The 22,813-nt window shown below is 49.8% G+C and overlaps 1 protein-coding gene across 4 annotated transcripts in view; it reads right to left on the reverse strand.

Moving 5' to 3' along the window:
- The window catches only part of DPP6 (dipeptidyl peptidase like 6), an 889,057-nt gene that overhangs the window by 304,745 nt on the left and 561,499 nt on the right, over positions 1-22,813 (reverse strand). The window lies entirely within an intron of this gene.

The following is a 22,813-nucleotide window of genomic DNA, read 5'->3' on the forward strand; positions in this document are numbered from 1 at the left end:
TCTCTTTACCAACAAATTAGACATTTGTGGAACCTCTTGGGAGTATTTTCACAAACTATAGGATTCTGATCTTCACTGTTGTGGCTATTGGTCTCATAGTTTGCTCGAAACGCTGCTTTATTGGGAAGTCATTGGTGCTGGTTTGACCACATGCTTTCAGCTGGGATCTCGCAGTCCAGTTGGATCCCAGAGCCAGTCGTATTCCCGAATCATTTTTACAACGGCCAAGGTTGTGCGTCTTCAGACAAGGGTCTCCTGCCGCCTCAGACAATTACCTGAGAAAAGCAGGATCATAGATCTTACAGATGAAGAGACTGATGCGTGGAAGGCTCAGGACAGGAATCTCATCTGCTGCCATCAGTGCGTGCTTTTGTTCTAGATCATTCCGGTGCTGCCTTCTCCTCCAGCCCCTGGCCTCGCCTGCAGAGTATGTGTCAAATACATAAGCAAATACAAGGACAAACACCATAGGGTGAGCTTGTAACTGTCTACTTGGTCAGGGGTTGCCAACATTACCATTAAAGGCTGCCCCACACAGAGAAACGTACTGTTCCTGTTAGAGAAGAAACAGAGGAAGCGAGAATAAACAGAATTCTCCGAGGATCCAGAATCAAACCCGAGCAGAATAATTCATGGCAACAGCAGTTCTGCTGCTGGCCAGACAGAAACCTTGAAGAGAAGTTCACGTTTTTTTTTTTTTTTTTTTTTTGATTATGAGCATTAAAGCCTGAAGGGCTCTCATACTTTAAGAGACTCTAATGAAAATGTCGCACAAGCCTGGGCCCTAACTTTGCACGCCTTTTTTTCCCTCCCCTGCTGTAGAGCTGTAGTCCTCAAACCTAGTTTTGACCACCTGGCTCCCAGGCTCAGATATCTTGAGCGCCTGAAATGCTCCCAGAATACAGTTCAAACTCCTGAGCACATCTGTCCAGGCTTCCACAGTCAGGGCACGACCTACACTGACGGGTAAGCCCGCACTCCCTGTCCTTTATCCAACCGGTGCCACATAGAGTCACAGAGGACAGAACAGGTCCTGGGGCCATGGGTACAGAGCTTTCTTCCCCCACTCCAGCTCTTCCTGCGGTCTGGAACGTTCTTGTCTCATCTGTCACGTAAGCTCCAGGCCCCAATGTGAAAACGTCCCTCATCTCCCTTAGCCCGATGTCCCCCATGCTCCGAGAACCTTCCCCACTGTCGCTCGGCACCTCTCACCGTCTATGTGGGGGGCTGGAGGCGGCGCTCACACCAGCCCACATGGAGCCGAGCATGCGTGCCACGGAAAAGGTCCTCGGTGAGTTTGTGTTGCCTGTCAGGAAGAGATGGCTCTTTACAAGGTAGCCTGGCTCATTTAAATACATTTGGGTTTATTTTTAGTTTTCTGAAAACTAAAAATATGACTTTCAGAATGAATTTCACAGCTATCACTGGGGGAATGTGATTAAAGTTCTGTGAAAGGTTCCCAGAGAACAGACCGGCAGCGAAGTCACGCAGACAGACTGGCCTTGGCATTAGTTTTTGCTAGCCTTTTTTTAAAAATTTGTTTTTAATATTCCATGCGTGTCAAGCTTAGAGAGTCAAAAGTCTCGGGATGCTCTAGGTGTGTTGTTTCATCACTGAAGAAAAATCCCCGAGGATCACAGGCTGGGGTGGGGGGCCGGCAGCATCTCTGACCCCCCTCCGGCCGCCTTCCCGAGCACGCAAACCAGGGGAGGAGAGGGCACGCGAGTCTGCCCCTTCTCCTAAACCAGATTTCACAGCGTGGGGCGGGGGGCTTAGAGGGAGCGTTGCCGTGACGCTTGTCAGCATCTCAGGAAAACCCTGGAAAGGCAGAGGCTGCCGGCACGCGGGATACCGGGAGCATGAAGCAGGTGTCGCTTCCGCAACGGACGCCTAGCGAGGCTCTCCCACCCAGCTGAGCGGCTCCAAGAGCCCCGGGTTCCCCGCTGCCAGCACCACCAGCACCCTGCTCCGGCCGACTCACCACTCAGCTCAGTGTCCCCTCAACAGAGGCTTTTCCAGAGGGTCTTCCTGTGAGAACCACAGGCCTAACTCAGCCTCCTCCCTGCCGGGCACCGTCGTCTAGCCCCCAAAGAAAGCACACACGTTCTCTCCCACTCTTCCTCTTACAGAAGTAGACCAGCTGGGATTTTCTGGGGGGACGGAGTTCATAGCACATACAAGTCACCGCTGTTACCATTTTAGGGACAACAGTTCAGTGTCGCCGTGCGGTGTATTCGGAGCTGCGCGACGTCGCCACTGCCCGAGTCCGGAACGTCTTCGTCCGAAGAGCGAGAGAGGCTCTCTGTGCCTCAGCTTTGGGCGCATGTGGGTCCCGCTGAACACCTGCTTCCTGGGAGCCCCGAACTGTGATCCATGCCCACGTGCCTCGTGTGAGCAGCCCCGACTGAAGGCAGGGGCGCTGGGTCTCCATGAGGTTCGCGGCGGACAATGGTTCAGCCGGGCTGTGACGGCCTGTCATGCGCAACCAGGCGCGTCCTGTGGGCCCCGCGGGGACAGGGCTCCGGAGGCTGGCGCCCGCCTCCCCCTGGATCTCGGCCCGTGGGCCTTTCCCTTGGGCGGTTTTGCCTCGCGTCCTTTGGCCTTGAAAAGTCACAGCTGTTTCCCTCTGGGCTGAGGCCCGGAGTCTTGGGGTCCCCAGCACACATACCAAACATGCGCAGTTGAGACGATAAGGGGTGGGGGTTCCTTGCACCGTAGCTGGCGGGGGGTGGGCGATATGTGTCCACGCTTGTGGGCGCGAAGGGCACATGGGGATTCCTTGGACTGTTCTCTCATCTTATACAGAACTCAAGTTTTATGAAAAGAGTAAAAATAAATGAAAGGTTGAGGAGTTCTAACGGACTGATGGAACGTTTTAAAAATAAACCGTAACCTCATAAGATGAAAAGTGAGTGGAGAGGGTCTTGAGTGATGGCAGATCCCGCTGCTCTGGCCACACCGAGCGCTGGGCTCCAGGCAGGACATGTATTTGTGACAAGCATTGGGACACGGCGGACCCGCCACATTCCTCCTGCGCTCAGGCCCACTCGGGTACAAAGCTGCAAACCAGCTCACAGACGCTCCGCGGGCCTAAGAGGCAGGGAGGTCGTGCTCCAGAATGTGTGTCCAACGCCGCGAGGGCCTGCTCTGTCTCCAGGAGACGCGTGGTCAGGGAGACCACTGAGGCACATCGTTTGCCCCCTCCTCTAGCCGCCCGTGGAGGTCGGATGCCGGCCCAGGGTCCGTTCTGCCTCCTCTTCTCTACTCTCAGAACCCCGACGTCCTCTAGGGATTCAACACACGCAGTTACAAGCCCTTCCCTTCCTCACTCGGTGCCTCCCTCTCTTCTGTGCAAGACAACGAGGCGGTCCCAAGGCCAACCCCAGGGAGGAAGGCCATGGGCCTTCGGTGAAGCGGTTACTTTGCAACAAACAGAACCACTGGCTTTTCTTTTTTAGAGCATCTGAGGATAAAAGCCACGTGTTACAGACAGCGGAGCAGGGAGCCGGAGCAGTTCTCAGCTGGCGGTGACTGTCGCCCCAGGGGGCGGTGTGCAGTGTCTGGAGACGTCTCTGGTTTTCACCGCACGGGGAGCTGGTGGGTGGAGGCCGGCGATGCTGCTTGAGACCCCACAGGCATAGGGCGGCCCCACTACACAGTCATCGGGTCTAGAAGCAGCCTGGGTCTTGATGAGTTTTTGGGCAGTAACACTAGCCACGAATCGTCCGACTCTGGGGTCTTACATGTGAGGAAAATGCATTTCTTTGTTGGTTAAGCCACTCATTTGGGTTTCTGTTACCTTCAGCTGAAATCCGTCCAGGTGGTTCCCCCTGCTTTCGTTCTTTTTGGGGTCCAGCTCCTCCTGACCTTAGAGTTTCAGAGGGCTCTGATCCGTAGCAATCAGGACACCCTCCGTGAGATGGCACGCGATCCGGACATTTTCTGCTCACGCTCAGAGCAGAGACTCGCCTGCTGCCCCTCCCTTCTGTGCCTGTCTCACGCCTGTCCCTGACCACAGCTCCTTCCAGAACGGATCGTACCCCTCTTCTTATGACCAAGGGAGGACACAGTATGTGCTCTCCATCACCCTGCTGACAGGAAGACCTCTTCTGGCCTCGTAGAGAAGGCCGCTGGTTTCCGCCATAAATAAGACGGGGCGGGGGAGTCCAGGGGTCAGGGATAACAGGAGAAAACAAGCGTGCGTAATCCTAATCCTAGCAGATTAACACTACTATGGCTTTGTTTTATTCTCTTCTAGATGTTTCCCCCTACATACATGTAGGAAATTCAGATTGTTTTCAAGAAAAGTGGGCATATTGGGGCTCCTGGGTGGCTCAGTTGGTTAAGTGTCTGCCTTTGGCTCAGATCATGGTCCCAGAGTCCTGGGACTGCGCCCCGTGTCAGGTTCCCTGCTCAGCGGGGAGTCTGCTTCTCCCTCTCTCTGCCTCTCCTCCCATTCATGCTTGCTCGCTCTGTCTCTCAAATAAATAAAATCTTAAAAAAAAGCCTCTCAGATACAGTTCAGATTAGAAGGCACACCCGCTAGACAGGTTATCCTCACGTTTTGAGTTTTTATATCCGTCATAGGAGAGGCTGGACTCCAAGCTCACAGAGGCCCTCGCCCTCCCGGGCTTTGTGCTTTGAAGAATACCATCACCCGAACTGCAACGTAAGCTTCACGAGGGAGCAAGTCTGTCCTCACCTCCTCATCGCCAGTGCCTGCAACAGGGCCTGCACAGAGTCGCCCTCCACACAATCCTGAACGAGTGAATGAGGAGTGAATGAGTGAGTGCACTAGAACTCCACTTCCTTGAAGACAGGGATACATTTCCTTTCAGGCTGAACCACAGACACATGGCCAAAGGTCTTTGGCCAAGGTCTTTGGCCATACCATGGAGGGTTGACTTACATAGGGCGTTTGAAGAAAACTGGGTGTCAGGTGTATGTTTCTGAGTTTTGAGGTGACACTGAGGAAGACTTCCGGCCTGTTCCCCGGCACGCACTTCCAAGTTACCGTAAGAGCAGACGTCGGGCCCCCTGTCTGTTCAATAGCACGACTGGATAATAAGGACGGATGGGACCTTTCCCTTACAGAGCCTCCCTCACAGAGCTTATTAGAGTCAAAGACCATTACTGCCATGGGTTTAAGTGGGCTTGGCTCTCCTGCCGGGTCTCCCCATGGGTGCGTATCATTCTCAGTGCTCAGGGGACACTGACTGCTGAGAATCACCCTCTGGCAAAAATGCTGAAAATTAGGGGATAAATATCTGATACCTGGTAATGGGATCTTCTCCTAGAGTAAAAACCTTAAATCTCCGGGCTCTCATATCCCCCTTTTGGGTCAATTGTATTAAGTGACTTCTCATAGTGTTAATGTTCATAACATTTTCATTCTACTTTTCAAAAATTAATTCCTTCCTTCTGGACAGGAGATTTGCAGGCTCAGATTCTAAGAAAACGGATTATATTCAGTACATTTGAGAGGTCCACTTACATTTGTGTTTCTCCTGAAATAAATTAAGTTTGCCAGTGTTTGTTCCAGACAGAAGAAAGTCTTAAAACACATCATGGATATGTCATTAAAAATTAAGATATATAATGTCTGGGGCGCCTAGGTGGCACAGTCGTTAAGCGTCTGCCTTCGGCTCAGGGCGTGATCCTGGCATTCCGGGATCGAGCCCCACATCAGGCTCCTCTGCTGGGAGCCTGCTTCTTCCTCTCCCACTCCCCTTGCTTGTGTTCCTTCTCTCGCTCGCTCTCTCTGTCAAATAAATAAAATCTTCAAAAAAAAAAAAAGATATATAATGTCTGTGAAATCTCTAAATCTTAAGAGATTCTTCCTTATGAAAATGTAAGACTCTGTCCAGTAAATTGTCTGCTACCAATACGTGGGCTGCGTTGGGCGGGCATTCCGTATTGCTGAATCATGGTGAAGGAGACACATGGCTCTCCAGCAGGTATTTACTCAGTGCTCATTGATGAGGTCCTGCAAACGCAGCTCCACTGATCTCCTGCTCGATGCACTGTGGGCTCAGTGACTTTCTCCTCTGCCTCTTGCTGCATCCGGGTACGTACACAGCTGTCCGTGCACAGGATTCACCATCCCGGCTACAGCCTGAGCTTACTCGCAGCTCTCATCACCCGAGAAACAGAACAGGGCGGGTCTCACCCCTGGGAGAGCACAGGTCCCTCTGCTTGGAGGAGTAGCCTGCAGAGAAGCCCCCGGTCTGACCCCGCCCACACCGCAGCCTCCTTTCCTACAGGTGTCTGAATGTCCCGGCTTCAGGGGAACTAATGCTGGGATCCCCTTGCAGAGCTGCCACAGCTCTTTCTCTATGCTTTCCCCCTGCAGTGTTAACAGAATTCCCTACTCCTGCCTTACGCCACCATACACCTGCACTTGACAAAGTCCTAGTTAGGTTCAAGCGTCCCTTTGGTTCAAAGGACACCCCCAAGGACTCTCCCTGAGCTCCCAAGACAGGAAGCTGCCGGTTCCGTGCACGCTCACCCCACTCTGTGTCTCGGCAAAGTGCCCCTGATAGCTTACGTCATTTAAGCTCTCTCAGTGACCTGCTAGTCGGCAAGCGCCTGGGGGCAAGGACCTGGTCTTGTTTTTCTTTACGTCACTTTTTCAATTACTGATCAAATGAATGAGCCAATGAATGAATGAGTGCAATCAACTGATTTGGAGGAGGCAGAATGGTAGGAAAAGAAACACTGAGTAGAGAATCCTGAGGCCTGATGTATAAACTCGGATGAATCAGCCAGCCTCCCTGGGCTGCACTCTTTCCACGTAAGTAACGTTAGGAACTCTGTTAGAGGGTGCTCGAGATGCTTGGCTTCTCTCATTCTACAATTCCTGGGAGAAGTCTAGCAGCTCCGCAGTGGAAGGGCCCTCCAAAACTGGACAGGCTTTGCAGACCCGTGACATATCTTGCTTATGCATGAACCGGCCCTTTGCTTGTGTCTATATGCAGAGGCTTATCAATCACATATGGCCCATGTACAACTCCACACATGGGACTTTTTTTAAGTATTTTTATTTATTTATGTATTTATATTTGGGGGGGGGGAGAGAGAGAGAGAGAGCACAAGCAGGGGGAGGGGCAGAGGGAGAAGCAGGCTCCCCGCTGAGCAGGGAGCCTGATGCAGGACTTGATCCCAGGACCCTGAGATCATGACCTGAGCCAAAGGCAGACACTTCACTGACTGAGCCACCCAGGCACCCCGATATGCAACTTCTTATCCTGAATTCTTTTAAAAATTAAAAATCATGACATAGTTCAAGAAAACCTAACAACAAGGAAGGTTAGTGTAAATGGACTACTCCCAGCATTATTTTTTAAAACTAGTAAGATTACGAATCACTGAATTGTATTTTCATTATGTAAGATGGCTGTCATCATATTATAACTATTTTAATCTCTTTAGGCATTCAGAAGATAAAGGACATCCATTGTAGAACAAAAGAAATCTGAATATTTTAGTTCTTTCTTCTGCATCTTAAAACAAAACTATGGGCCATCAAACCACGACTGTTTTGTATCAAGTTAAATACAGCTTCCCCAGAGGCCTTCACTGGATGCCCCGCTCACAGAACCATGGAAAGTTCCAGGTCTATGCTTACACATGACACCGCAAGTATGCACTGAGAATTCATGTCGACATTTCATCCTCTTGTAAAATGGCCCTCACTCAACCTACAATTCACTCACTGAAGTCACACTTGACCCAAATCACCCTGGGGTCTTGGAAACATTACCGAAGCTGAACCTTGAGAACTCGGGCCTGGTTCCTGCAACACCCCTGGGGTCACTGTCCTCCATTTAAGGACTTCTCCAAAAGGTCCCATACGGAACTCTGCGCTGACTTCCAGGCTGCTTCCATTACCCTGGTGACATAAACACCACCATCTCCTAAAGGAATCTCAGGTTAACCTGCAGACCGTGGACACCGGGCCTTGATGAAGAAGACAGATATGGAAGCTTCATGGGTTTTTAACTGACTGGTGCAAGGCCATTTCCGGGTGAGTCTTGAATGAGTCTCAATCCCTAAGTGAGATTTGACGGTTTATCTTCAGAACAAAGCCTCAGATGCAGAAGGGCAAGGGAAAACGAGAACAGGTCTTCATCCTGCTCAAAGGCCTACCGAGAGGGAAGAGTCCACGTCATAAGTTTTGAATCATGGAACTTTACATCAAAAACTAGGGATGTACTGTATGGTGACTAACATAATATAATAAAAAAATATTATTATAAAACAAAAGTTTTGGACAGAGGCAAACCCGCAGCCACGTCTCTGCTGTGATACTAACCATGTGACCCAGACGAAGCCTGACGCCTGCTCCACGTATGTAAAATGGAAACACCACCGGCCACAAAGCATTTCCATGACTGCTAATGTACAGATAACACCCGGTCTGGTGTCTAGCCAGAAGAGAAAACAGGTGGGAGGGGAGGGTGACGACCAGGATGAGGGCAGGCAGAGAGCAGGGGGGAGGCAAGAAGGAGGCGCCTCCCTTGGATGTCCCTCCCAGCTCACGGGAGATTTTCATTCCTTTAAAATGCCCATGAAACCAACATGCACTGTGGGCCCTTGTCTTTTCTTTGTTGTCCTTGGGATCTTCTGTTGCTGCCCGATGTCTACATTGACTTGCACCAAATCCATTTCTGGAACAAAATGGTGTGAATTCATATATTTTGTTCTATGCACTCATTTAGCAAACACTTCCTGGCACTGTGCCAGGGGTAGGAAACAGGCCTCAATATAATCAAGCAAATAAAAATACACTGATGTTTTCTAAGTTAGCCTTTACAATATGCCTTATGTTCTAGATACAAGGGACAAAGCATGTCTGTATGTCTTTATGACCCTAGCTCATTATCCAAGCAAGCAGCATTCAGGAGAACGCCTCTAATATTTAGGACGGAAACGGAAGATGCTCTAAGGGTCCTGGTTCACCTGTCTGCACTGTTCTATGTAGTGCGGTCCTGCAGAACTTACCTTGTTTCGTGCAGTGACAGAATCCTTGAGCTACTGAGGTTGGAAAGACACAGCTTCAAGAGAGAAGTTCCCACCCCAGAAGGAAAGTCCCAGAAAGACACATTAGCAGAAGATGTGCTAAGGTCATGAGTAAGCAGGGAAAGGGAGCTTGCCACATTCTGCCCTGGAGCCCCAGGTTACAACCTCCTGCTTCTGTCCAGGGCGTTCCTGCGGAACTGTCCAGAAACTGGGAGCAGTCACAGCTGGTGGTGGTGGTTTTGGACCTGAGCTCCCAAAGGAAAGCTAGAGAATGAGCTCCCTTCCCAGTACGACCCACTCTCTCCGGTTTCTCACGCACACATGCAGGTGGATGAGAAGGAGGGAAGGCGAAGGGCTTGTGCTTTTAAACTCTGTCAACTGCTGCTTCAAAAAAGGGAGGAGGCAGAGACTCTGGGCCAGTTCGAGGCTCTAAGGCAAAGGCAGGCCAGGGGGAGTAAAGGAGAAGACGGGCCGCCCGGGAGTGAAGGCAGAGCGGAGACCTCTTTTTAGCTGTCGCTACCCCGCATCTTTTCCAGAGCACAGAGCGATGTCTTCGAGGGCTGCGGGCGGGATCCGGGCCATGGAGGAGAAAGGCTTTCGACAGCTTCAAGCAGAGCCACAGGGAAGTGCTGACGCGGCCGTTCTTTCTAACGCCCGTCAGCTGGCAAATGCGCACACTAATTTTACTAGCGATCCGTTTAACTTTACTTATCTGGAGACCGTAACCCAAAATTAAGTTTTAAAAATCCAACAATTTGACTTAAGGATGAACAATCAACCTTTTTAAACCTATTTAAATGTGAGGAGTCAGTGAGAGGGGAGCTGGCCCAGGAAACACGCCAGGAGAGACCGGTGTCGTCGTTGCATGTACCCCTTGACTTCAGCCAGAAAGGTGCACTCAGCCCGACCACAGACACCCCGTCTGTCCTCCGCATACCGTGTGCGTGTTCACCTGCAGGTGGCCAGGGGGCTGTGGACAGCGGTGGGTCTCACTTCTGAGGCAATTTAATGAGAGCAGATGAAGTGACTCCCGAGAAGCATTCCTGCTCTCTGGCTACCACTACACGCTGTGTTCCAGGCGTGGGAACCAGACGGCCAACGGCAGGATCTGCATGAATGTGCCCATTAGAACTCCTGACCTAGAACTTACCGACCCCCGAGCAGCTAGTGTGGGTTTAGTGCGAATCTACCAGCAAAGTGTTAGAGGGGACACAAAACCCCAAACTCGTTTAAGTCCTTTTTAAAAAGGTACCCAGCAGCATTGTTCTCTTCAGGCTTATCTGTGTATTTCTTAGGCGCTTGTCTTCTGCACTCACAACCATGTTAAAGAAGGTATTTGGTGCCCGACTGTCTGAGATGAGGCTGAGAAGCTAATAGCAACACAAGGAGATGACATGTGGGAGAAGCAGCAGAGCTCACACTCCCCGTGGCTGCCCCACGGAGCCCCAGGAGGCTGCATGGGCCTGCTGACAGATTCGTCCTCCGGGCCCTGGCATTTCTGCTGTGACCCCGAGGATGGCAGGGCCACAGGACACCGGCAGCAAGGGGCAGGGACTGCGCACATCACACGGAGCCGTGGGCCCTGCTGCAGAGCCAGGCTGGTCCTGAGAGAGCGCAAGAGGAGATGAAACCACCCGGGGGACAATGCCTTGTCCTTCACTGACACTTCCAGACTCCCAGGGCCCGTAAGGATTCAACCTCACAGTGACTACATTAAGGCCTTTGCATTTAGTAAATGTAAATCTTCCACTGAACTTTGGGCAAGTTCTCAAAATCCCCAGAAGGTAATTTCGAAGAAGGTCAGACAGGACTCTTAAAGACACTAGTTCTGCCACTTGTTAGCTGTGTGGCCCAGGGCAAATAACTTAACCTCTCTGATCCTACCCTTCTCTGCAAAACTGGTATTCATAGGAAGCATTCAACTATTTTTAAATGTCTGAGGTTTGTTCCATTTCTCCCCTCTTTTTGGTGGGGATGGAAGCCCTGTCTAGGCACGTGGCCTGGAAGAAGTTAAAAAATTAACTCACTTGTTGGATTCTTGCTTGGCAAAAGGCAGAGGTCTCAAAGATGTGAAACAGTTCTTAATTTGGCCTTTTTGGCTGGAGGGAGCAGAGAAGCGAGGACTGCCGGGCGTAGGGAGACCACTGCAGAACGGAGCTGCATGCATGGTCCTCACCTGTCTTTTCTAGAAGGAGGAGCGTGGGTGGGAGCCCAAAGTACCCAGAGAAGAGGGGGTGAGCAAGGGTCTTTGAGTAGAGAGACAGCCTGTGCCAGGCCACAAGCAGTAGAGGTGAGCTTGGCCCATCTGTTGGGGACTTGGATCTGAAAGCCCAGAGCCTGCTTGGTGTCAGAAAAGCCCAGATGCCAAAATGACTTTTCCCAAAACTTCCCCTAGTTCACTCCCTAAGACATAAGACGAGATTCAAAGAAAGACAGACTTCATATCAACCACTTGTAAACCACCAGACATTAGAAAGATCTACCCTAGTACTCAGAAGAGCCTCCTTCTGGAAGATACTCAGCTTGCAAAGAGAGCACAGAACGCTGGTTATTCGGCGTGCCCAGGCCCCGAAACATTTCAAACGTGAGCATGAGATGCACATGAAGTTTGAAGGCAATGCTGATTGGTTTCCCATCCCTCTGCTCAAACTCCATGCCACTTGGCGACTGGGGGCCGTGGACACAAACTCTAAGGTCCTGTGACCGAAGCAAGAGCAGCAAAGCAAGGCCACGTGGGTGTGGAAAGCCCTCCTAGGCAAGAAACAAAGGGAAGCCGATCAAAAATTCTCTGAGGCTCTTGCCTCACTCTTAAGCCTTCCGAAGAGGTTGGTATGCGTTCATTTCTAGGTCCTTCTTCTTCTGTGGTGTGCCATGGCTCTCCTCCCTCACCCTCCTTGCCCTTCGTAAAAGCCTGTCACCAAGCAGCTTTGTGTTCGTGCATCTCGGAGAACAGAGCAGCGGCTGTGTCCAACAAGGAACAGAGAGCATGCAGATGAGACAACCGTGACCTGGGGTCATGGAGGGCCACCCCGAGAGGATGCAGGGGTTGGCTTGGGAAGAGGTCAGGAAGCACAACGCAAAACATAGAAAGGGCCATCGGGCTTTCCACAGGACATGGGTCCATGCTTATGCTTCTATTGACCAAGCATGGCTGAAGACTTGCAGACAGTTGGGCCACGTGGGCACCATGACATCCATGTCCCTCCTCGGGTGGCTCTGAGTGATCAACTGAAGTGGTACGTATACAGAACTTGGGACAGTGTTGGGTACATTTTGCATATAATCAGTAAACAGCAAGTATAAAAACTATGGGCGAAGAAGTCTAGTATCAGGAGCTCTCACCAGCGTCTGTTAGATCCCCCCAATTACAGCAGGAAAACAGAATCAGGTATGTATTTATCATTATAACTGTATGTATAATTCCGTAAAATGCCAGGAGTTACGACGAATAAACCTGGTTAGTCTTCAATCAGCCAGAAAGCCAGCTACTCTAAGAGATTGTCCCCAAATACTCAGTTTGCTCAATCACCGAGACATGTGCTCGGTTGATTAATATTTACGGAGACTTTATCACAAGCCAGACACTCTGGTCCATGAGAGAAACAGCACAGTCACTACAACGCACTGATGGTCCTAAGAAACTTCCATCAAGGGCAAGACAAGAGAAGAAAACAAACACCTGAATGTACGGTTAGCTATGCGTGCGTGCGGGATGGATGGGTCATAGGGGATTAGACTCAATTATGCAAGAGAGCAAGTGATTCATTTTTTATTAATTAAGAAGGTGATCAATGTTTGAAAAGATGTCAATGATAATTAATTAGCCTCTGGTAGGCTGACGTGGTTAAGGACTTTGTGGGGTAATTTAATTGAAACAATAAATGATAATGTCAGTGCTGTGTGAGGGTCAGTGCGTTCAAGGATGCGGAGTCTCTAATTACTGGAACTTCCTGATTTGCTTTAAAAAGACTGTTCTGGAAAGAGCCTGCGAAGACTTGCACCCTTGGGCTCAGCAGAGGCAGGAACTGAGGCTTAGGTAGCTTTCCAGGCTCTCTTAATTTGAACCCAGGTAAAAGAAAAGAGGACTTGTGGGTCCTGGTCTGTGGGTGGCCGTGCCTGGGCAGCACTGTCGCCCGTGCTTTGATCCGGCCTCGCAGGGACACCCGCTCAAGCATCGCCCGTGCCTCAAGCCGTACCTCGCTCTTCTGCACACCGTGTGGGGAGAGAGGGGCCCAGTGCTGTGGGTACCCTCAGGAAAAGTCCTTAAAAGCCTAGGAGCCCTGAAACAGCCCTATCGCATCCTGGAAAACGTCAACGTCGCCGCAGAGGAAAAATAACATGTAAATCTCACGTGAGATCCCTTCTCAGGAAAACAAATACATGCCCACGTGTGTACACATCCATTCATACACACATACGTATTTCCTGGTTCCCAAAGGGGGAAAAAAAAGGCTGTCCTCTTGTAATGCAAACATACGAAGTTGAGATGGAGGTCACTCCCGGCAAGGGTCGGCACCGCGTTCCACCACGGCGAGGGCGTACTCAAATTTCCCAGGGAGGCGGCACGCGCTTGCCACAGCTGAGGAGCTTCCAAGATTCAGAGGCCCCTCTCTTTGCTGGAGCAGCGGTGGCCCGGCCGAGCCGGCAGGGATGGGACTGCCAGCCATGCACCGAGTGGCGGGGGCCGGGGAGCCCAGCGACACTCAGGGGCTGGAGAGCCTGTTGCAATCCTTGCTTCTACTGCCACTGGCACTAACTGGGACAGTCTTCCCACAGACACTCCAACAGGAAGCGTTCGAAGCGCCTGAAGCAGATACGAGTTTCAGCTCAGATACTAGAAATGTGGAAGATGCATTAAGAGTGGGACGGAAAAATGCAGACAGGTGGCCGTTCATACAGCCCCAGTCGGAGCCGATGGGAGCAACGGTCTGGACGGGCTTTATTGCCTTAACATAGTCTGAGACAGAACTGGCCTCCGAATACCAGACAACCGGGGTTCTCTTCTCCTGAGGAAAAGTCGAATCTCAAAAACCACTACAAAAGAGAGAGAGGAAAATGGTGGTTTACACCAATGTGTACTAGAATTTCATCTCGTCTATTTCTCACTTGAATACGGTGTAACGATGTCCTTCAATAGTATTTTCTGCATGACTTCAAACGACGACACTGCTGTCTTTACCTACTAACTGACACGCTGAGGAACACCTCTGGTCTCTGAAGCTTGTCCTTCCTGGGCTTTTCCCTGAAGTTACTGCTGGCCAATCGTATGGGCTGTGCCGATGACCTCTGGGGCCTTCCTCACTCTTCACAATTCTATGACATCATGGTTTTGATTGAAAAAATGTGGCCTTCCAAAAGCAGCAGAAATACCCAAACGATTTTATACTTGAATTCCCCCTCTATCCAACCCCACGAGCTTTATAAAAAAAAAAATCCATCTGTGTTTTCCGAATAACAAAAGAGGAAAAAGCAAATATGGAAATCAAGTCGCTTTGAGCCCTGGGCTCTATCTCCAATTTTACCTTCTAAAACATATACTTTTCTGGTATCAGCCAGCCAGCTGATATTTTCCTACATTCAAAGGAAGCAATTTTCTCCAATTTTACGGTCTCTCTAGTATTACATCCGGGAGACACAGAGGGCTCTCTGCTCACAAGTGGCTGGATTAATGGAAATCAGCATAAACAAACACAGAGATTCCAGAGCCAGCCACAGTGCTTTTCTGCCACATTCCCACTGAAGAGGAATGGCCGCAGGGAGGACAGAGTGGCTGAGAAGCTCCCGCCTGGAGCTGGCGGACACGTGAACCGGGCCTTGCGAGGAGCTCCTGCCTGCCAGCCCCGGGTGTGCCTGCGTCCTGAAGATACCGGCGGGAACAGCGGGTTCCCTGAAGGGTGCAGGTGGCCGTGGCTTGCTCACAGCACAGGGCATGAGCTCACCAGACCATCTGCAAGCTTCAGTCCAGCCAGCCTTCCTAGGAAGCAAACCTGCAAAAGCAAACATGCTGATCGAGAGTACGTGCAGCCTCGGACAAGCTGGGCAGAGGGACGATTCCACGGATCCGGAGAAGACCGCTGCTGTGGTTTACACGTGCAGGGAGGGGTGAGCCAAAGCTGCTTACAGACAAATATTACACCATCCTTCTGGCGTTAGTCTGAAACAGGGTGAGTAAGAGGGATTCTGCGGGCAGAGGGAGTACGCGGCCACCGTGGGCAATTTCTCACTGACGCGTTCTCCACCTGCCATCACCCAACCAGTAGGGTGGCTCTCCTCACCCGCTTTCTCTGTGCCTTCCCTGATGTTGAACCTCTGGGCTCTCCTCTTGCCTCCTCTGGCCTTTGGGCCCCTCCCCCTTCCCCCACCCACTGGGAGACGTTAGCAGCCCCTCAGCGATGCATACTTTCCACATTTCTCCAAGCGGCCCTGACCGCTCACCTAGCTTCATGCCTGGTCCTCAATATGTAAAGAGCATTGCCACTTAGTTATCTTCTGTCAACATCTACTCTGAACTCATCATCTAACCACAGAAACCAAGTCCCCGTCGGTGCAGTGGCCATTCCAGTTAAGCAGGCTTCAAACCTCTGAGTCATACCTGGCTTGTCCTCCCATCCCCTCCATTTCTACTCAGCTGCACACCCTGTCATCCATCATTCACGATGGCTTTCATATTGGCCACTTCGCTTCCACTCACACATTAGCCTTCCAGCATCTGAAGATGGGCCAAATTAGGGAACATTTACGTAATGAGAGCCTATTCAGACATTAAGATGATAATGGAAATACATATTTATTACATGGAAATATGTTTATGATCAATGCTATAAACTTCCCCCCGAATACACTTAGTATTATCCCACACATTATATTACCTGAAGAGATAAGTATAAAAATTTAATAGTGGCTATTTCTAGTCGGTGGAGTTACAGGTGAGTTTTGGTATCTTCTGTAGTTGTGTTCAACTCTGTTTTCTAATTTACTGCAATAAGTATGTAATACATATATCACACAAAGATTTGATATGACACCTAAGCCTAAGCTGAACCTCACCATGTCATCCCACTCCTCTAAAACCTTTACTTCTGAAAGGCCAAAGCTGACTCCCCGTTTTTCTAAATTCTACCCCCCTCTCATTTGCCCACCCACCTTCCGAGAGCCCGCAGGATCTGGCCCCACCGTTGGCTCTGCTGTCACGTACTGCCCTTCTCTCCTGGCTCCACATCGTTCCTGGGTATGCCAGGCAGCCTCCTGCCCCCAGGCCTTCGCAGCTGCTGTTCCATGCTGCCTGGAATGCTTTTCCCCCAGAGAGCCCATCTGCATGATTCTCATATCCAGGTCTCTGTTTAAAAGCACTTCATCGGAAAAGACTTCCGACCACTCTGTGGAAAACGGCATGCCCCTCTGTCTCCTTATCTTTAAAACTAGGTTATTTAAGCATCAAATAAGAAAGCGTGGAAGAAGTGTGACCAGATGGCTGCAGACCAGGCACTCCGCTAGGTCAGAAACAGATGTGAATCCTACCCTTGTGCAGTTTATGTGGTGAAGGAAAGACAGGTACTGAGTAAATAATTATACTTAATTTATGTAAAAAAGTTTACGTCCAGGATTCAAGGGAGTCTAAACATGGAAGGGTAAAAGCAGGACAGAGAAGCCTGCTTGTGGAGCAAGAATGAGGGCCGATCCTAAAGAAAAGGACCATTCATTCGCAGGGTGGGAGCGGGAGAGATGGGACACAGAGGAGGGGTGGTGCTGGGCAGAAGGAACATCCTATGCACGAACCACCCTACGAGAGAAAAGACATGGACTCTTGAATCCATCAAAAGAAGCTCGCGTCAGCTCAGAGCAAGGGAAATCTGGAGAGACACAGAGGCTAAAGAAAAGCAGAAGCATGTCAATGGAAAGTAAGCAGAAGGCTGATCACAGAGGGTCCAAGAAATGGAGGGTCGTGGGGGCCAGGACTGCGTGCCTCACCCTGAGAGCGTTGGGGGGCCAGCGCGGGTCCTGTGACGGGAGACTGGGGAGGGTGGCATGTGCCGTGAAGCATCCATCAGACACCCCTGTGGGTGTGTAAATCCGTCAGGGGACACACACAACACTGCCAAGCACGGCACACGCTGGTGGCTCAGAAGAGCGTGCGAGCTCCATACAGAATCGGAACTCACTGACACAGATCGTAGCCACAGTCCTGGGCGTGATTTCCCCTAGGGGCGTGCACACTGAGAAGAAACGAGAGGTGTCAGGAATCCAGACATCTGGAAGTTGGAAACATAAAAACTGCACCCCAGTCACTTAGGGGACCCCTTCTCCTGGCACCAGATGGAGGCTTTATCCGAGTTGCTGCTGGAGAGCCCAGCTCCCAGGCCTGCCTGCTGCACGTCTGTGTCTTGTCCAGGACCTTCCTCGGGGACGGCTGCCAATCTGCCTGTGGCCTGGCATCATGAGCCTGGGTTTCTGGCTGAGTCTGGAGGGGCGCTGAGTATGTCAGGCGGGGCCAGCAGGAGTTCATGATGGATCTGAGCAGAGCAAAGGCTGACTCTGAGCTTTCTAGCCTGTTCTGCCAGAAGGATGGGCTTCCCATGCACCAAAGTGGGAGATGCTGGGGATGGGGCAGGGGTTGTTTTTTGGTCTGTGGTTTGTGTATGTGTGTGTGTGTGTGGGGGGGGTTGTTCAGGAACCCAGATTTGGGGCTTTTCAGCTGAAGGTTGTGATGTTTCTTCGAGACAGCTGAGAAGCTCAGGAGAGATGCAGTGTGGAGAGGCATCAGCAGACAGAGGGTACTTAAGGTCATGAAACTCGATGAAAACACTGAGGGAGGAAGTGCAGATACTCAGTGGGGAGGACCAGAGGCTGAGTCCTGGCACCCACCACCAGGAAAGGTCAGCACAAAGAGCAAGAAGCGGCACAGGAGCCTGAGAAGGAGGCACCGCTGACATCAAAACAAAGCCAAGGGAATACGATGACCTAGGGGTCAGGGGGAAGGTGACCCAGTGGCGAGGGAGTAGTCAGTTGACGGGTAAAGTAAGATGAGGTCTGAGACGTGACTGTGGGAGGCAGCTACCTGGAGGCTAGTGGTGACTGCACGGGGGCGTTTCAGTGGGTGCTGGGTGAAAGCCTGACCCCTCACATCGTGGAATCCAGCACAGCACATCAAGGGATCCATGAGGCTGAGAAGTGCAATGTGGTTACTGGAAAGGATGGAAGAATTCCCTCCACCAAGTGAGTGTGTAGAGAGACGGCACTGTGGCCATTTTGAGGAAGTGTGGACCTCCTTCTTTGTCAGGGTGCTCAGTGGGTCTATTCTCCTGATCCACAGACCCCATCTGGTTGCAACGAATACGTGAGGGCAGAGAGTATGAAAGCTGTTATACGATCGTTTTCAGAAAAGGTAGATTCGATCAAGTCTTTAGTATAAAAATGGGTGAGGAGAAATTTAACTCTAACCCAATAAATTTTCTCCTAATAAAGTGTATCAGGTTCTAAACTATTAACTCCATTATTAAACCTAAGATATACTTGTTATCTTTAGTGGTTAACGTACACTAAAAAATAATAATAAAAATACAAAATTCAAGTCTCTTTCTCCATGGGGTTCCTCCATTTTCTTTATTACTGAGGTATTCTGTTAGCTTGACATCGTGGGAATAAGGGATGCGAGGATAGAGAATTTAAGGGATGGTAAAAAGTCTGAAATATTCACAACCTATAGTTTTGGATAGAATATACTATGTAGCTAGTGAGGTTGTGAAAGAACCTGGCGGGACTCCAGAAACCTGGGTTCTATCCGATGTAGCACCATTTATAAAGACCAGAAATACCTAGGTTCGAGTCCAAAGTTTGCGACTTACTAACTATGATATTGATCAAGTTATTTGAACACCATTAGCCTCAGTTTCCTCATCTGTAAAACGAGAATTATGGTGGTTGTAACAATTAAATAATTAAATATGTACAAAGCACGTAGCCTAGAGGATAAGATATGGGAAACCCCAGTAGTTATGATGATGGTGGTGATGTGATGATGATGTGATGTGATGATGATAGTGACAATGATGGTAATGGTGATGATAGTGATGATGGTGATGATGATGGTGATGATGGTGATGGTGGTGGTGATGATGGTGGTGATGGTGATGGTGGTGATGATAGTGATGATGGTGGTGATGATGGTGATGGTGGTGATGGTGGTGGTGATGATGGTGGTGATGGTGATGGTGGTAGTGATGATGGTGGTTATGGTGATGGTGGTGGTGATGATAGTGATGATGGTGATGACGATGGTGATGATGGTGATGGTGGTGATGATGATGGTGGTGGTGATGATGGTGATGATGGTGATGGTGGTGGTGATGATGGTGGTGATGGTGGTGGTGATGATGGTGGTGATGGTGATGATGGTGATTACGATGGTGATGATGGTGATGGTGGTGATGATGGTGGTGGTGATGATGGTGGTGATGGTGATGGTGGTGATGATGATGGTGATGATGGTGATGGTGGTGATGATGGTGGTAATGATGGTGGTGATGGTGATGGTGGTGGTGATGATGGTGGTGATGGTGGTGATGGTGATGGTGGTGGTGATGATGATGACGGTGATGATGATGATGATGATTGCAATGATGGCGATGATGGCGATGAAGAAGAAGAGAGGAAGAACAGACAGAGGAGAAAGGAAGAAGAGGACGAGAGAAAGGAGACTGTCATGGTGATGGTGGTGGTAGATGGTCATGACAGAGGCGACTCCCAAGGCTACCCATCAGAAACAGTTCCCTGGGCCCAGCACTGCGTCCTCTGCCTGCTGCCCTGTGGGGCACTCAGTAAGCACTAATTGAATGAAGCAATGCTCTGATAATTTCTAAAGCACACCCAGCTTCACATCATTTGGTAATCCTATGACTCTGGTAATATTTCCCCGGATCTTCACATTTAGACTTGTGATATTAAAGAAATGAATGAATTTTTTATGGTATTTGTGAAAAATCAGTTATAAAGCTCCAGTTAAGCACAGCAAAGTTACTTCATCCACTTTAAGCTATTATCTTTTAGAGAGCAGGAGAAAGGGAATGATCAGGAAGAGGAACACATGAAAGAACAGTGGGAGGTACACATCTCAGAGGAGTGTAGGGAGAAAAACAATCATGTTCCCTTACACTCTGGATGCTGCCTAGTCTTTGGAGAAACCCGACTACTGGTTACCTGGTAGCAAAACATCACACTGGATGGGTACCTTTACGAAAGGAGAGTACTTCTAAGAAAGCTCCTGGACACCAAAGGCCCTTCAGTTAGAACTGCAGGTGGTCTTCATGAATAGAATTCACCTGCCAAACAGGCAGGCCGGGCATTTTCTGCCGGGCAGGAGGCCATTTCTTAATTGCTTGTATTAACTCCCAACTTTGTGGATAAAGAAACTTTGGCTTGTTTCTTCTGGCCAGAGGGCCAGCACACCTCTGGCCCAGCTCCACTCCTCTGCGGTGTGAATTAGCTCATGAGATATAAACTCCTTACAACCAACACGGTTCCAGCAGAGACTTACCAGCGCTTGTGACTCCAGATCTCTGCTCTTTTTCTTTTTTCTTTTTTTTTTTTTTTTTTTTAAGATTTTATTTATTTATTTGACAGAGAGAGACAGCCAGTGAGAGAGGGAACACAAGCAGGGGAGTGGGAGAGGAAGAAGCAGGCTTCCAGCGGAGGAGCCTGATGTGGGGCTCGATCCCAGAACGCCGGGATCACGTCCTGAGCCGAAGGCAGACGCTTAACCGCTGCGCCACCCAGGCGCCCCTCTTTTTCTTTTTTCTTTTCTTACAGAATGCTGATTTAGGCCCAGTCTGCAACTATGGGCACCCTAATAAACTGAAATAGGAATATTAGCATTTCATTTAGTCTTTGCAGGGCTTCCTCTGACTTGCTCTGAACCCCATAGCTATGGTTCAGTGTTCCTTTTTTTTTTTTTTCCAAAGATTTTATTTATTTATTTGACAGAGAGAGAGAGACAGCCAGCGAGAGAGGGAACACAAGCAGGGGGAGTGGGAGAGGAAGAAGCAGGCTCCCAGCGGAGCAGGGAGCCCGACACGGGGCTTGATCCCAGGACCCTGGGACCACACCCTGAGCTGAAGGCAGACGCTTAATGACTGAGCCACCCAGGCGCCCCTGGTTCAGTGTTCCTTGTCTCCAGTTTGTTTTATCCCTAGATTCTGCCTCTCTACCAGTTTTCCTCTCCTCTCCCTCCCTTTTGTCCTCTCATTCTCTCTCTACTTTCTTTTCTTCCCTAAGGTTCATCACAAACTCACATTGTAGCCTTACATCCCCCAGGGGTCTGTTCTCTGCTTTCTCTAATCAGTAAACCTGGCCACTCTTTAAGACTGGAGTTTATATAGCATCTTTGAAATGCCTGGTCACTCATTGTTAGCTCTGTTTCTAGAATATGACTTCACGATCTTTAAGAAGAGGGTAATCACCTTTCATTCCCAGAACTGAGCCCGGAGTATGCTACTGGTACTTTCCTCCTGCCTATGCAATGGGTCAACACAAACTGAGAGCAGGGGCTACGTCCCTCAACACAAAAGCTGAAATTACTTCCTCCATCAAACGAAAAGACCTTGGCTCTCTCTGTGTTCTGGAATTCTCTGGGTCCCCCCAACCTCCATTCCCAGCACACTGCTCCTATTTCTCCCTAATTCCTTTGTATAAAATACATTCCTTTTGAGCTCCATCTACTTATTTTTAAATAAGCTAATCCAAGGATCAGAAATGAATACCGAGGCCACAGTTGCAGACAAAGAGAAGCTACTGCCCTAGGAGGAGATGAATGGCAAAGAGTCATCGCTAGTTGATTTCTGAGAGCTTGTGAAGCACGAGCAGCATTTCAGAAGCAGCCTGACAGCAAGCAAACACAATAACACCGTGTCACTCAACTAGACGGCAGCGGGAAGAGCACTAAATGGGAAGTCAGGAGACAGGCTTCCAACCACATCTGCGCCGCTAGCAAGCTGTGTGACCTCGGAAAAATCACTTAACCTCTCTGGGCCTCATTTATTATAGAAGCCAGGATTTGAACTGGACCTCCAGCATTCCACCACAAAGGTTCTCTGACCTGAGGATTAATTTTCAAGTGCATCCCACGACTCCCCCAGTAAAATCCACGTTCGTGGAGATAACAGGAGAGGAGGTACGCTGGCTGGACTACTTCAGGGAGAGGCAGCAGAGCCTGCAGAGGTTGGCGTGCGGTCATTCACACCTTTTCTCCCATGACTGCAGTCGAAAATTAGTTCAGCCACAAGTGGATGAAATAGATTACGTCCTGGACCAAAAAATGCCTCATGAACATACATATTGCCTTTTGCTCCAATTCTGTTTTGCTTTGTTGTTTTAATCCCCCCCACCATACAAGAAAAGTAGATTACATCCAGACTAAAGTGCAAGAGGAAAATAAATTTATCCTCAAACGTGCACCAGGCTCCATAGTTTCGTTCATTTGCTGGCATTCGAGAAGACGCCTTTGAGTTCCTTTCGGCCCCCCTATCTACCGGGGACTGAAAGCCAGGGCCGTACAATAGGGAAGAAAGCAGGGAGAGGGAGGGAAGCTCGGCTGTGTCTCTGCCTGGTCCTGTTGCTTAGCAACAGCTCACATCGCTGCCTGAGAAATAATGATATGGGGAGGTGACACAGAGAACCCATTTCTCACGAAGGAACAGCCCCATTTGACCAGATCCACATTTTCTTAGAATGATAATAGGATGATTATCACAGCAAGAGCTCTGGACACCCACTTCCACAGCCGAAGAGAGAACATGAGAGG

This window comes from Ursus americanus, chromosome 3 (assembly GCF_024610735.1).
Source record: "Ursus americanus isolate L20-20 chromosome 3, mUrsAme1.1.p, whole genome shotgun sequence".
Classification (NCBI taxonomy): Eukaryota; Metazoa; Chordata; class Mammalia; order Carnivora; family Ursidae; genus Ursus; species Ursus americanus.